The sequence below is a fragment of the Balaenoptera physalus genome, assembly GCF_965194825.1.
Source record: "Balaenoptera physalus genome assembly, chromosome: 10".
Classification (NCBI taxonomy): Eukaryota; Metazoa; Chordata; class Mammalia; order Artiodactyla; family Balaenopteridae; genus Balaenoptera; species Balaenoptera physalus.
The window spans coordinates 83,661,291-83,677,006 of record NC_138889.1 but is presented as its reverse complement, the minus strand read 5'-3'; the positions used below and the strand labels follow the sequence as shown (position 1 = coordinate 83,677,006).

General features: G+C 35.6%; 1 protein-coding gene across 8 annotated transcripts in view; it reads right to left on the bottom strand.

Annotated features, from left to right (window-relative positions):
* Positions 1-15,716, bottom strand: part of METTL15 (methyltransferase 15, mitochondrial 12S rRNA N4-cytidine) — a 372,683-nt gene that overhangs the window by 199,843 nt on the left and 157,124 nt on the right. The window lies entirely within an intron of this gene.

Below are 15,716 nucleotides of genomic sequence, written 5' to 3'. Positions count from 1 at the left end.
GTGCCTAGCACAAAGTGGACTCACAACAAACACTGATGATTAAATTAATATATAATGTATATGTGAAACAGATGTCTCATCTCAATGTTAGTTCAAATTCTCTGCTTTGCTAATGAAGAAATTGAAAATATAGAAGACTGACCCAGCATTGTATGGCATATTGAACCCAATTCACCCTTTAGAGAACAGGAAAGATATTACAAGTGTCAAAAAAATTATTGTAGTTTCTCTTATCATTGTAGGTCTGAGTCTACCTAACAATAGAAAGTGCCTATATGCTGAAGAAATTAGTTGGTTATAAGACTTCTATTAGTTGTCTCTAATCTCATCTATTTTCTAAACATCATAAAAACTATAAAGAAATGGACATTAATTTATTCATTCAAGAAGTACTAACTGAACATGTATTATAAGCCAAATACTATATTAGGTCTTGAGGATCACACAATAAAGAAGATATATCTAATCTTTGCTCTTATAGAGTTAATAGTCCAGCTGATAAGAAAGTCATTAAATGGATAATTTTATATTAGGATAATGTAGGAAGTCAGTAAATATTTTCTATTGCTTACTGAGTGCGATATGCAGATGGGTACTACATACAAATGTAAAGGGAAATTATCTGTTCTCCAGTTTATAATATGGTAGCAGTGATTCCAAGTAATAAAAAAATATGTGAAGCAACATATAGCCACACAAACATTAAAGGGATAAAATAAATTAAAATGTTTGAAAAATGGCAAAACTGTTAATATTCTTAACAAAAATAAAGGGATGAGGAAAAGATAAGAACATATGAAAAGTTAGTATAGATTCCTACTATTTTCAATTCGAGGAATACCTTTTCCAAATATTCTATAATATCTCAGTGTTGGCACAAAGCAAAAGATATCACAGAAAATAATTTTGAAGTATTATTCTTAATTTTTAGTTATGATTAAAGTTTGGACATCAAAACTACTATTTCATTCACTATTTCTCCTCCCAGCCCTAGAAATATAATTGTTGATCTCTGTCAACCTATTAACATTTGGGGTTCTCTTTCTTTGACATTCTTTTGGGATGATTTGAACATTTTAAACTCTGAAAATGAAAACAGATGCTTGTCTTCAAAGAATATTCCCAACATATAATCACTGACATCTGAAACTACTACTTTTAGGAATGGTGCTGCATACTGTTGATCCTCTTAGTACTTTGGGGGTGAAGTAAAGACTTGTTATTATACTTACAAAATACCTAGACAAGATCTGAATCATGTCAATCTCAGAAACAAAATGGTAGTACAATTAATATATAAGTCTGCTTGATCTTGATTCTCAAATAGAGAGCTCTCATATTTACCACCAAATTTTTAAAACTGCTCAATAACTAGTTACAGGAACAAATAACATTTCTTCTTCTTCTTCCTCTTCCTCTTCTTTTCTCTTTTTCTTTTTTTAAATTTATAGAGAGAAGGACAAAATGGCCAGGCTATTTATATGCATCCTTACAAAATTAATACCAATGGGAAAACTGCTATAATGCCAGCATATCACTTTGATTTTCACTTGCAGAAGCATACAAAGTATAAAATAATAAGAAATGGAGTAATGAGGTAAAAGGATGCATTTCCCGTCTCTTGTCCCATAGAAGCAGTTTGAAATTCAGCTATAATCAGGAAAACCTTGAGGACCTGGTTATTCTAAATTAACAATCTGACCCAATTCGAGGTCACATTTAGGATAGAAGATCCCAAGATAATGGAGAATCCCAGGGATTTGAAGTGTGTTGGGTCCTGGGATAGGACCCTCAATTGCCTGTCTTCTGTTCCTCACAGCCCTCTGACATCTTACCTGCTTCTTCATTTATTTGTTCATTGATTTTTTTCATTTCTGTAATTAATAAGTTTCTACTGGGGGCCAGGTTCTTTTCTATAAACAGCCATCACTCTCCCCCTAAAAGGCCCAACTCAAACGTCTCTTTGTCTATAACTTCTACCCAAACCCTCTCCTCAATAACTCAAACCTTCTCAGCACATCAAAATCAGTTGCTCCTTTCTCTGGATTTCCATACATTTTTGTTCTTGACTCTGTTATACATAGCATTTATTACAGGGTGACAGAGTGAGTTGCTTACATGACTGTTTCCTATATGAGTGTGTGAGATCCTGGAAGACTGAGCTATCAGCATTCTCCAGCAGCAATTCATGCTGTACCTTAATCATAAGAAAGGGATTTAGAGTAGTGTCATAAATAAGAGCACAGGGTCTAGAGTGAAATTACTAGCTTTCAATTCCAGCTCCACTTGACAAGAGACAAGTTATCTAGCCTCTTTGTGCTTCAGTTCCTCATCTGTAAAATGGGGATAAAAACAGTACTGGCCTTATGGGTAGTTGTGAGGACTGAGTTAACACTGGAAAATAATTTAGGATAGTTTCTAGTATTTGTTCAAAAAGTGTGAGCTAGCATTATTACTATTAAATTATGGTTGGGCCACAGTCACTTGGGATTGGCATTTCCTGCTTCTTACTTGGTACTTCAAACTGAGGATAGCTAGATTTTTTAGGAGAAAGATTTTAAGGTTTTAGTCTTTCTTTTTTTTTCCACATTTCATTTCATTCTCTTTTGAGTTGGACTTCTTGTACAGAATGTCTCTCAGAAAGATCACTTATTAAAATAAGAAATAAGTTTACTGGGCAGACTAAAAAAAAAATGCTTTCACTCCCTCTGGTGAGAGCACTGGAATCACAACAAGCTGCTGAACAATCATCGACAGGAAGACACTGGAACTCACCAAAAAAGACACCCCACATCCAAAGACAAAGGAGAAGCCACAATGAGACTGTAGGAGAGGTGCAATCACAATGAAATCAAATCCCATAACAGCTGGGTGCGTGACTCACAAACTGGAGAAGAAGTATACCACAGAAGTCCACCCACTGGAGTGAAGGTTCTGAGCCCCATGTCAGGCTTCCCAACCTGGGGTTCCAGCAACAGGAGGAGGAATTCCCAGAGAATCAGATGTTGAAGCCTAGCTGGATTTGACTGCAGGACTTTGACAGGTCTGGGGGAAACAGAGACTCCACTCTTGGAGGGCACACAAAAAGTAGTGTGTGCATCAGGACCCAGGAGAAGGAGCAGTGACCCCATAGGAGACTGAACCAGACCTACCCGCTAGTGTTGGAGGGTCTCCTGCAGAGGCAGGGGTGGCTGTGGCTCACCGTGGGGACAAGGACACTGGCAGCAAAAGTTCTGGGAAGTACTCTTTGGTGTGAGCCCTTCTGGAGTCTGCTATTAGCCCCACCAAAGGGCCTGTACGCTACAGTGCTGGGTTGCCTCAGGCCAAACAACCAACAGGGAGGGAACTCAGCTCCACCCATCAGCAGACAAATGGATTAAAGTTTTACTGAGCTCTGTCCACCAGAGCCACACCCAGCTCTACCCACCAGCAGTCCCTCACAACAGGAAGCTTGCACAAGCCTCTTAGATAGCCTCATCCACCATAGGGCAGACAGCAGAAGCAAGAAGAACTACAATCCTGCAGCCTGTGGAATGAAAACCACATTCACAGAAAGACAGACAAAATGAAAAGGCAGAGGACTATGTACCAGCTGAAGGAACAAGATAAAATCCCAGAAAAACAACTAAATGAAGTGGAGATAGGCAACCTTCCAGAAAAAGAATTCAGAATAATGATAGTGAAGATGATCCACGACCTCAGAAACAGAATGGAGGCAAAGATTGAGAAGATGCATGAAATGTTTAATAAAGAACTAGAAGAATTAAAGAACAAACACCTAGAAAAATTAAAGAACAAACAAACAGAGATGAACAATACAATAACAGAAATGAAAAATACACTAGAAGGAATCAATAACAGAATAACTGAGGAAGAATTCACTGCCATAGAACAGAATACAGAAAAAAGAATGAAAAGGAATGAAGACAGCCTAAGAGACCTCTGGGACAACGTTAAATGCACCAACATTCGTATTATAGGGGTCCCAGAAGGAGAAGAGAGAGAGAAAGGACCCAAGAAAATATTTGAAGAGATTACAGTCAAAAACTTCCTTAACTTGGGAAAGGAAATAGCCACCCAAGTCCAGGAAGTGCAGAGAGTCCCAGGCAGAATAAACCCAAGGAGAAATATGCCGAGACACATACTAATCAAATTGACAAAAATTAAAGACAAAGAAAAATTGTTAAAAGCAACAAGGGAAAAACAAAAAATAAAATACAAGGGAACTCCCATAAGGTTGATAGCTGATTTCTCAGCAGAAACTCTACAAACCAGAAGGAAGTGGTATGACATATTTAAAGTGATGAAAAGGAAGTCCTACAACCAAGAATACTCGACCCAGCAAGGATCTCACTCAGATTCGACAGAGAAATCAAAGCTTTACAGACAAGCAAAAGCTAAGAGAATTCAGTACCACCAAACCAGCTCTACAACAAATGCTAAAGGAACTTTTCTAAGTGGGAAACAAGAGAAGAAAAGGACCTACAAAAACAAACCCAAAACAATTAAGAAAATGGTAATAGGAACATATATATCAATAATTACCTTGAATGTGAATAATTAATGCTCCAACCAAAACACACAGGCTCATTGAATGGATACAGAAACAAGACCCATACATATGCTGTCTACAAGAGACCCGCTTCAGACCTAGGGACACGTACAGACTGAAAGTGAGGGGATGGAAAAAGATATTCCATGCAAATGGAAATCAAAAGAAAGCTGGAGTAGCAATACTCATATCAGAAAAAAGAGACTTTAAAATAAAGAATGTTACAAGAGACAAGGAAGGACACTACATAATGATCAATGGATCAATCCAAGAAGAAGATATAACAATTATAAATATATATGCACCCAACATAGGAGCACTTCAATATATAACGCAACTGCTAACAGCTATAAAAGAGAAAATAGACAGTAACACAATAATAGTGGGGGACTTTAACACCTCACTTACACCAATGGACAGATGATACAGACAGAAAATTAATAAGGAAATATAAACTTAAATGACACAATAGACCAGATAGATTTAACTGACATTTATAGGACATTCCAACCGAAAACAGCAGAATACACTTTCTTCTCAAGTGCACATGGAACATTCTCCAGGATAGGTCACATCTTGGGTTACAAATCAAGCCTTGGTAAGTTTAAGAAAATTGAAATCATATCAAGCATCCTTTGTGACTACAACGCTATGAGATTAGAAATAAATTACAGGGAAAAAAACGCAAAAAACACAAACACATGGAGGCTAGACAATAACTAAATAACAAAGAGATCACTGAAGAACTCAAAGAGAAAATCGAAAAATACCTAGAGACAAATTAAAATAAAAATACAATGATCCAAAGCCTATGGGAGGCAGCAAAAGCAGTTCTAACAGGGAAGTTTATAGCAATTCAAGCTCACCTCAAGAAACAAGAAAAATCTGAAATAAACTATCTAAACTTACACCTAAAGGAACTAGAGAAAAAAGAACAAACAAAACCCAGTTAGTAGAAGGAAAGAAATCATAAAGATCAGAGCAGAAATAAATGAAATAGAAACAAAGAAAACAATAGCAAGGATAAATAAAACAAAAAGCTGGTTCTTTCAGAAGATAAACAAAATTGATAAACCATTAGCCAGACTCATCAAGAAAGAGGGAGAGGACTCAAATCAATAAAATTAGAAATGAAAAAGGAGAAGTTACAACAGACACCACAGAAATACAAAGCATCCTAAGAGACTACTACAAACAACTCTATGCCCATAAAATGGACAACCTGGAAGAAATGGACAAATTCTTAGAAAGGTATAACCTTCCAAGACTGAACCAGGAAGAAATAGGAAATATGAACAGACCTATCACAAGTAATGAAATTGAAACTGTGATTAAAAATCTTCCAGGAAACAAAAGTCCAGGACCAGATGGGCTTCACAGGTGAATTCTATCAAACATTTAGAGAAGAGCTAACAATGATCCTTCTTAAACTCTTCCAAAAAACTGCAAAGGAGGGAACACTCCCAAACTCATTCTACGAAGCCACAATCACCCTGATACCAAAACCAGATAAAGATACTACAAAAAAAGAAAATGACAGACCAATATCAAGGATGAATATAGATGCAAAATTCCTCAACAATATAGTAGCAAACAGAATCCAACAAAACATTAAAAGGATCATACACCATGATCAGGTGGGATTTATCCCAGGGATGCAAGGATTCTTCAATATATGCAAATCAATCAATGTGATACACCATATTAACAAATTGAAGAATAAAAACTATATGATCATCTCAATAGATGCAGAAAAAGCTTTTGACAAAATTCAACACCAATTTATGATAAAAACTCTCCAGTAAGTGGGCATAGAGGGAACCTACCTCAACATAATAAAGGCCATATATGACAGACCCACAGCAAACGTCATTCTGAATGGTGAAAAACTGAAAGCATTTCCTCTAAGTTCAGGAACAAGACAAGGATGTCCACTCTCGCCGCTATTATTCAACATAGTTTTGGAAGTCCTAGCCATGGGAATCAGAGAAGAAAAAGAAATTAAAGGAATACAATTGGAAAAGAAGAAGTAAAACTGTCACTGTTTGCAGATGACATGATAGTATACACAGAGAATCCTAAAGATGCCATGAGAAAACTACTAGAGCTAATCAATGAGTTTGGTAAAGTAGCAGGATGTAAAATCAATGCACAGAAATCTCTTGTATTCCTATACACTACTGATGAAAAATTTGTAAGAGAAATTAAGGAAACAATCCCATTCAGCACTGTAACAAAAAGAATAAAATACCTAGGAATAAACCTACCTAAGGAGGTAAAAGACCTATACTCAGAAAACTATAATACACTGATGAAAGAAATCAAAGATGACAGAAAGAGATGGAGAGATACACCGTGTTCTTGGATTGCAAGAATCAATACTGGGAAAATGACTCTACTACCCAAAGCAATCCACAGACTCAATGCAATCCGTATCAAATTACCAATGGCATTTTTTACAGAACTAGAACAAAAAATCTTAAAATGTGTATGGAGACACAAAAGACCCTGAATAGCCAAAGCAGTCTTGAGGGAAAAAAACAGAGTTGGAGAAATCAGACTCCCTGACTTCAGACTATACTACAAAGCTACAGTAATCAAGACAATATGGTACTGGCACAAAAACAGAAACATAGATCAATGGAACAAGATAGAAAGCCCAGAGGTAAACCGACGCACCTATGGTCAACTAATCTATGACAAAGGAGGCAAGGATATACAATGGAGAAAAGACAGTCTCTTCAGTAAGTGGTGCTGGGAAAACTGGACAGCTACATGTAAAACAATGAAATTAGAATACTCCCTAACACCATACACAAAAATAAACTCAAAATGGATTCGAGACCTAAATGTAAGACCAGACACTATAAAACTCTTAGAGGAAAACATAGGAAGAACACTCTTTGACATAAATCAGAGCAAGATCTTTTTTGATCCACCTCCAAGAGTAATGGAAATATAATCAAAAATAAACAAATGGGACCTAATGAAACTTCAAAGCTTTTGGACAGCAAAGGAAACTATAAACAATATGAAAAGACAACCCTAAGAATGGGAGAAAATATTTGCTAATGAATCATGGACAAAGGATTAATCTCCAAAATATATAAACAGCTCATACAGCTCAATATTAAAAAAACAAACAACCCAATCCAAAAATGGGCAGAAGACCTAAATAGACATTTCTCCAAAGAAGACATACAGGTGGCCAAGAAGCACATGAAAAGCTGCTCAACATCACTAATTATTAGAGAAATGCAAATCAAAACTACAATGAGGTATCACCTCACACCAGTTAGAATGGGCATCATCAGAAAATCTACAAACAACAAATCCTGGAGAGGGTGTGGAGGAAAGGGGACCTTCTTGCATGTTGGTGGGAATGTAAATTGATACAGCTACTATGGAGAACAGTATGGAGGTTCCTTAAAAAAACTAAAAATAGAATTACCATATGACTCAGCAATCCCACTACTGGGCATATACCCAGAGAAAACCGTAATTCAAAAAGACACATGCACCCCAATGTTCACTGCAGCACTATTTACAATAGTGCCAGCTCATGGAAGCAATCTAAATGCCCACTGACAGTCGAATGGATAAAGAAGATGTGGGACATCTATACAATGGAATATTACTCAGCCATAAAAAGGAACGAAATTGGGTCATTTGTAGAGACGTGGATGGACCTAGAGACTGTCATACAGAGTGAAGTAAGTCAGAAAGAGAAAAAAAAATATCGTATATTAACACATATATGTGGAATCTAGAAAAGTGGTACAGATGAACCGGTTTGCAAGGCAGAAATAGAGACATACATGTAGAGAACAAACGTATGGACACCAGTGGGGGAAAGCAGGGGGTGGGGTGGTGTTGGGATGAATTGGGAGATTGGATTGACATATATACACTAATATGTATAAAATAGATAAATAATAAGGACCTGCTGTATAAAAAATAAATTAATTAAATTAAATTTTTAAAAAAAGAAATAAGTTTACTTATGAAATGTCATTTGCTAATTTAGTTGGCATGAAGTTACCATACCAATACACACAGTGTATAACAGATTGAATTCAAGAAATTTAAAATGACAGAAGAATAAGTGTACTATCATAGGCAGTAGCAATGACAACTATGACTCACTGGCAAGCCATCCAGATTCAGCTGTAGGCTTGACCATACCGTTCTCCACTAGAGTGATAATTGAACTCTGACATCTTCATTTATTCCTTAATTATGGCAACATTAATACAAAGAGTGCTTTTTGGGGAAGATGGAGGAAGCAACATGTAGGTTATTAAAACAGAAAAGGGATGGCAAACTAGTCTGATTAGCTTTATCAGGAAAAAGTTTCTGTTCCACTAAAATTTGACAGCAATGCCCATTTCTTAATGAATGCTTTATTTTTTATTTCAAAGGTTTCTCTCTGAATTAACAAAATTTTGCTGGGAAAAGACAGTGATTTCAAACACAAGTTGAGGCATGAGCCATCAATGCTACTGTGGAAAGATACACCTTATATTTACCAATGCAGAAAAAGATGATTATTCTTTCTAAAACTCACATAACCTCTAAGGGAAGAACAGCTTGGAATGAAGCAACCAGCCTATCAGAGATCACACTACTTGGCTGTGGACAGGAATTCCAGGGTAGAAGACCACACTCAGGGTTCTAACTAGTGCACTTATTTGCTCTCTGGATCACCCTAGTTCTGGATAGAGAAGACAATAAAATGCTTACAAGTATATTTACACTTTAAAATTCACAGAGAACTTTCCAAATATCATCTCATTTATTGGTCATAGCAGTTACTAGTTATCCCTCTTTTCCAGATGAAAAAATAAGGATCAGAGAAGATAAGTGACTTATTTAAGTTCACAAAGCAAATAAATCGCAAAACCAGAAATAGAACTTCAGGATTTTTGATTCCATGTCTTGGGGAGTCTCACCTATTCCTCACGCTGCTTTAACTGATACTGAGGACTTTGATGCTTAGGTCTCTCACTCTTCAATGTGAAGGGCAGAGTACAATTGATTCTCAGTAACACCTAACAGCTTACAATTTTTTTTCCTGAATTTTTATTTTACTTTGGCTGAGAACATATACATCTTTTTATTGATTTATTTGTTCAACAGGCATTCATTAAGCTCTGGCCATGTACCCAGTACATGAGTCAGAATAAAGGTTACATAAAAGTTTTAGTCAGGGAATAATGTCTATACATTTAATCAACAAGAATCAGACATATCTAAGAAGCTTCCTCCCGTCGCCTTTTTCCCATTGAAAAATTGATAGTATAAGTCACTGATAATCAATGGATTAATTATCTATTTTGTGAATTTGAATCTAAAACCCAACGACCTGAAAAGTGATCAGTATACTTCTTTGATTTTTGCATGAGCTTGGAAACTGCAAGTGAATTTCAATATTCATTTAAGTAAAATATAATTAGTAGGGTTATGTTTGCTAAATAACAGTGATCATCATCATAAATATTATTCACTTCCATTTCAAGATGAGAAAGATAAGGTCTAGAACTGTTCAAGTTTACACAGAAAGCAAGCTGTAGAACCAGGACTTGAACTAAGAACTTCACATTAAACTAGATTTAATTTAATAATTAAGGTTATTATTTTTTTCAAGTTTATCACATACATTTATTTTGATCTAGGATGAATTCTAAATAGTTTTGAAAATCATAAACAATTAAATGAAGTCTTTCATTTCACCTACTGAATTTAATATTAAAGGACTTTTTTTTTCCCTGATGTATCCAGAGAATTGAAAGAGAAATGGAATACAAAATAGCTCTAATGAAATATGAACAGCTTATTGAGGAAAATAATCAGACCTTATTATTCAAAGGGATATCCAGAACCAATACCATTTTTAAGCCTACACAAATCGGATATACATTAATTCTGCAAAATCTAAAACCACAGCCATTTTGTCAAAATTAAGTGCATAAATTTCTTTCCTGAGGAGCTTGATTATTTTTATATGTACCATTTCCCATCTTTAAAGATTCTTATTAGTTAAAATATTTTATCAGAGTATTATTTTTCTTCAGAGTATCCCAAAATTATAAGGGAGGGCAATGTGTGTTTTCTAATTTACCTGAGTACTTCAGTGTTAACGTTGTTAGACCATTTTGGTATGGGAGATTCACTGTTTCCATTTCAACATATAATGCACGTAAAATTTTTTGAGACATATTAAATTCTTTATTCAAACTAAGCTTCAAAATCTGGTGTGTAGTTTGCATATATGGCACCTCTCAATTTAGAGCAACCACATTTCAAGAGCTCCACAGACACATGTGGCTAGTGGCAATTGTATTGGACAGTATAGGTCTAGAGGAAAAGATAAATAGTAAACAAGCAACAAGAACAGCATAAATGCTGTGACAGGCTAATACAGTGCTATGGGAGCAAAAAGAAGAGAATCTCAACTAATTTGTGTAGGACTGGAAAAAACTTCTAAAGGAAGTGACATTTCAACTAAGCTCAAAAGGAAGAGCTGACATTAGCCACAGGAAAGGGTAGGTGTAGGGAACTTCAGTGAAGGGAACACTATATAATACAACACTGTATATGTGTTATTTATATGAAAATTCCTGGCTAGGAGGTCTGAATAGTGCATATAATCAGTGAAGTCCTTCAGGTTGTTTTTGGAATTACCTTACAAATTGCTGACTTGGTAATTTACAAAGAAATTCATGGTAGTTGTAAGTGTTCTATTCCATCCTAGAGCCCCAAACCTGTCTTCTGGAGCTCCCATGATCTGGAAGAATACTAGAACTGTAGTTATTTGTACTAGCAAAAGGCACTAGGCTTTAGGTTTTATAAATACAGCTTAATCACTTTAATTATTATATAATTCCACTAAGTATATTGTGATTACAAGTGTGGTGGTCCTTCTTGTTCTGATAGATGATTAGCTTTTTGAAAGCAAAGGAAGTGATTTATATTTTCATCCATACGTGCCTTTTACTATGTGTCAGGAACAGTGGCATATTTCCCAAAGTGCTTGATAATAATGAACAGGTTTAGTATGAATTTATTAAGAACCAGAAAAGACATTCAAATATAATCACTGAATATTATAGCCTGCTAAAATACATGTTTGTTAAATAAAGATATTGCTTAGGAACTGTATGGGGTTGAACAGTGTCCCCCATAGTTCATGTCCACCGGAAACCAGTGAGTGTGACTTTATTTAGAAATAGGAACTTTGCAGATATAATCAAATTAAGATGAGTATATACTGGATTAGGGTGGGCCTTATATCAAACATGACTGGTGTCCTTATAATAAGGGAAATATGGACACAAAGACAGATGAACAGGGAGAACACCATGTGACGATGGAGGCAGAGATTTAGTGATGCATCTACAAGCCAAGGATACCAAGGACTGCTGGCAACCACCAGATACTAGGAATAGTCAAGGAAGCTCTTCCCCCAGAGCCCTGCTGATACCTTGGTTTGGGACTTCTAGCCTCTAGAACTGTGAAAGAATAACTTTCTGTTGTTTTAAGCCACCTAGTATGTGGTACTTTGTTACAGCAGTACTATGAAACTAATATAGGAACCTTCTTGGGCCCTCCATTGCTTCCCATATTTCCTTATGAAGCAGCTCTCTTAAGAGACTTCTATTTAATGTACTTGACAGATTAATCCCTTTCTCTACTAAACAAATTGTATTCTACTACCTAGAATTCCACATAGTCCTGCTCCCACCAAAAGAACTGTATGTTTACAGCCCAGAGCACTTATATTGTCAATACATAGTTTAATGAAATATCACATGAACTGGTGAAATATGAATGCAAAAGGAAAGACTGCTGCTGTTTCCATGAATACTAAGTTGAAGACTTTGGAAACTTTTCTCTTATAAAGGTGAGTCACATAAAAATGCAATCAAATTAGATGTGGGTGAGGTAATTATTAAGACAAAAATAATGAAAATCTAGAAAATATGCTCATTCAGATTACTTTGTAAGTATCTTTAAATTCTTACTTCATTTTAATAAAAATAAAATCAGAGCTTATAGAATATATGCCATGGCATCATCAAAAAATCTACAAACAATAAATGCTGGAGAGAGTGTGGAGAAAAGGGAACCCTCTTGCACTGTTGGTGGGAATATAAATTGATAGAGCCACTATGGAGAACAGTATAGAGGTTCCTTAAAAAACTAAATATAGAACTACCATACGACCCAGCAATCCCACTACTGGGCATATACCCTGAGAAAACCATAATTCAAAAAGAGTCTTGTACCACAATGTTCATTGCAGCTCTATTTACAATAGCCAGGACATGTAAGCAACCTAAGTGTCCATCAATAGATAAATGTATAAAGAAAATGTGGCACATACATACAATGGAATATTACTCACCCATAAAAAGAAATGAAATTGAGTTATTTGTAGAGAGGTGAATGGACCTAGAGACTGTCATACAGAGTGAAGTAAGTCAGAAAGAGAAAAACAAAGACCGTATGCTAACACATATATATGGAATCTAAAAAAAAAAAAAAAGGGTTCTGAAGAACCTAGGGGCAGGACGGGAATACAGACGCAGACGTAGAGAATGGACTTGAGGACACGGGGAGGGGGAAGGGTAAGCTGGGACAAAGTGATTGAGTGGCATGGACATACATACACTACCGAACGTAAAACAGATAGCTAGTGCGAAGAAGCCACATAGTACAGGGAGATCAACTCAGTGCTTTGTGACCACCTAGAGAGGTGGGACAGGGAGGGTGGGAGGGAGATGCAAGAGGGAGGAGATACAGGGATATATGTATATGTATAGTTGATTCACTTTGTTATAAAGCAGAAACTAATACACCATTGTAAAGCTATTATACTCCAATAAAGATGTTAAAAAAAAAAAAAAAGAATATATGCCATGGGTGTGGTTTATGTAAAAATGGATTTCGTGGGACTGCAGTTAGGACCCAATCATGTCCATATATATATATATTTATATATATGTATGTATAGTGTATATATACATATATGTGTAGGTTCTATAACTCTCCACTTGAAGCAACTCTTTCTATTAGCCACACAATCATAACTTCAGACTACAATAAATAAGAGTGTTTCTACTGTAAGTACAAGTTTATTACCCCATGTTTTTATTCCATCACTTATTAGCCTGTAAGTTTCATGAACACAAAGGTTCTATCTGATTTGCTCCCCATTCTATCTTCAGTACTTAGTAAAATGCCTGGTATATAGCAGCCTCTCCCAAGATATTTTTTGAATAAATAAGCACAAAATGGAAAACCATTTTTTTCTGTTTTTCCCTTCTCCAAAGAATTATATTATCATCAATAAAGTTGTATTAAAATGGGCTGATATGAGCCTTAAAAATGGATTCATTATAGAGAACTCAATTTTTTAATGGCATTTACAAAAATTGGGTTTTATCTACACATACATGAAAATTCTCATTTTTAGTATATCATTTTTCATAGCCCTAATATGCTTTTCACATCATAATCTTTCTGAAAATACTTATGTACCTATTCTACATCTTCAAATAATTTCTATCTAATACCACAGTGTTATTTCCCCAAGTTTACAGATTAGGGTTCGGAGACAGAGAAGTTAGCTTAATTTCTTAAAGGCAGATTCCTAATGATGCCTCAAATTCACGAACTTCCAAATTCTAGATCAGCATTGACGTTGCCACTGTACTCTCGAGGAAATTGCTCACCCTCCCTCAGCCTTAGTTTCTTCAGTTATCAGATGAGGCTTTTTGACTGGATGATCTCTAGGATGCCCTCTACCTCGAGTCCTCATTTTCAGAACAGAAAATTCTGGATTTTCTTATCAATAAAAAAAAAAATGTGACTTCTCACTGCTCTTCTTTCCAAAATGGGAGACAGAGAACATAGCTAGTTAAAGAATGACAGAAAGGATAAGGTGGAGATGTGTTAGTGAGTATGGAGTAGGAAGAAAGGAAGGGACAGAAGACAGGGTGAATGTGATGTCAGCCTGCTAGGATAAACGTTCTGGCGAAGAAAATCATGGAATACTTTATGCTCACATAACCTGCAAGATTTTACTTGTACTTTCCTACAGGAATCTCAGTGGTAAGTTGGAAGGGCTTTGAGGCCTTGAGGTATGCAGCTTAAAAAATTAAGGACTTGGTCAACTCTTAATAACTAAATAGAATATAGTTTTATTAAATTGTTATAAAATAGTTGCTTTATGACCTCTAAATCGCAATCTGAGTGAATTTATAATTAAGTTTTATTCCTTAAACTATGTATAATATTAAGATAGAGGCAACTAATATTAGGTTCTTTTTATAAGCTATACAAATATTCCTTTTTTCTACATCTTTAGCTACTTAAAGTAACTTAATAGGAACTACTAAAAAAAATCTTATTACATTTGGTAAATAAAAATGATGTAGAGTTTCAGATGGTCCAACAAGATGAAGAATTTACCACTGGAATTCTGTTAAATAACTGCAGGAGTTATATTTTTGCCTTGGAAAACTTTCATCATGGAACACAGCTGTGAAACAACTTTGGCTTCAGACAGAAAGGCTATAATAAAGCACCTCCTAGCTATACTTAGGTTCAAGAGGTTTATGGTGGTGAACAGCAGAAAAGATGAAATGTTTCAATAAGCCCCTCAGGCTGATTTAGTTAGCATTCACAAAGTGGAATAACCTATACATCACATACCCTTTGTTAGCTGGTTGTTTAGAATAGATGTATGAGTCACTGGATTTTATTTTAGCAGTTGGGCAATGCAATTCTCCTTTTGCCCAAAATATTAAAATGCAGAATTGTGAAACTAAGAGAGGTAATGTCAGATCTTATACAGGATGCTTATCAACCACTGTAATGGATAGAGAAATTCTTCTGCTCTTGTCATTCCACGTTTCACCTTGGTAGGCACAAATGATAAATCACCTCATGCACAAAAAATTTCTATTATTCAACTAATCAGCAAACTACAGTGTATTTTTAAAAATTGTGTGTGGGGGAGAGGTGTTGGAGGGGGGGAAGCTTGCAAATCCAAAGAAAGGTGGCATAAGAGAAGGATAGGCAAGATTCTATCCTGCATGATTTCAAGTACAAATGAATCCCTCTGGGAGTTTGGGGGGATTCATATATATATATATAT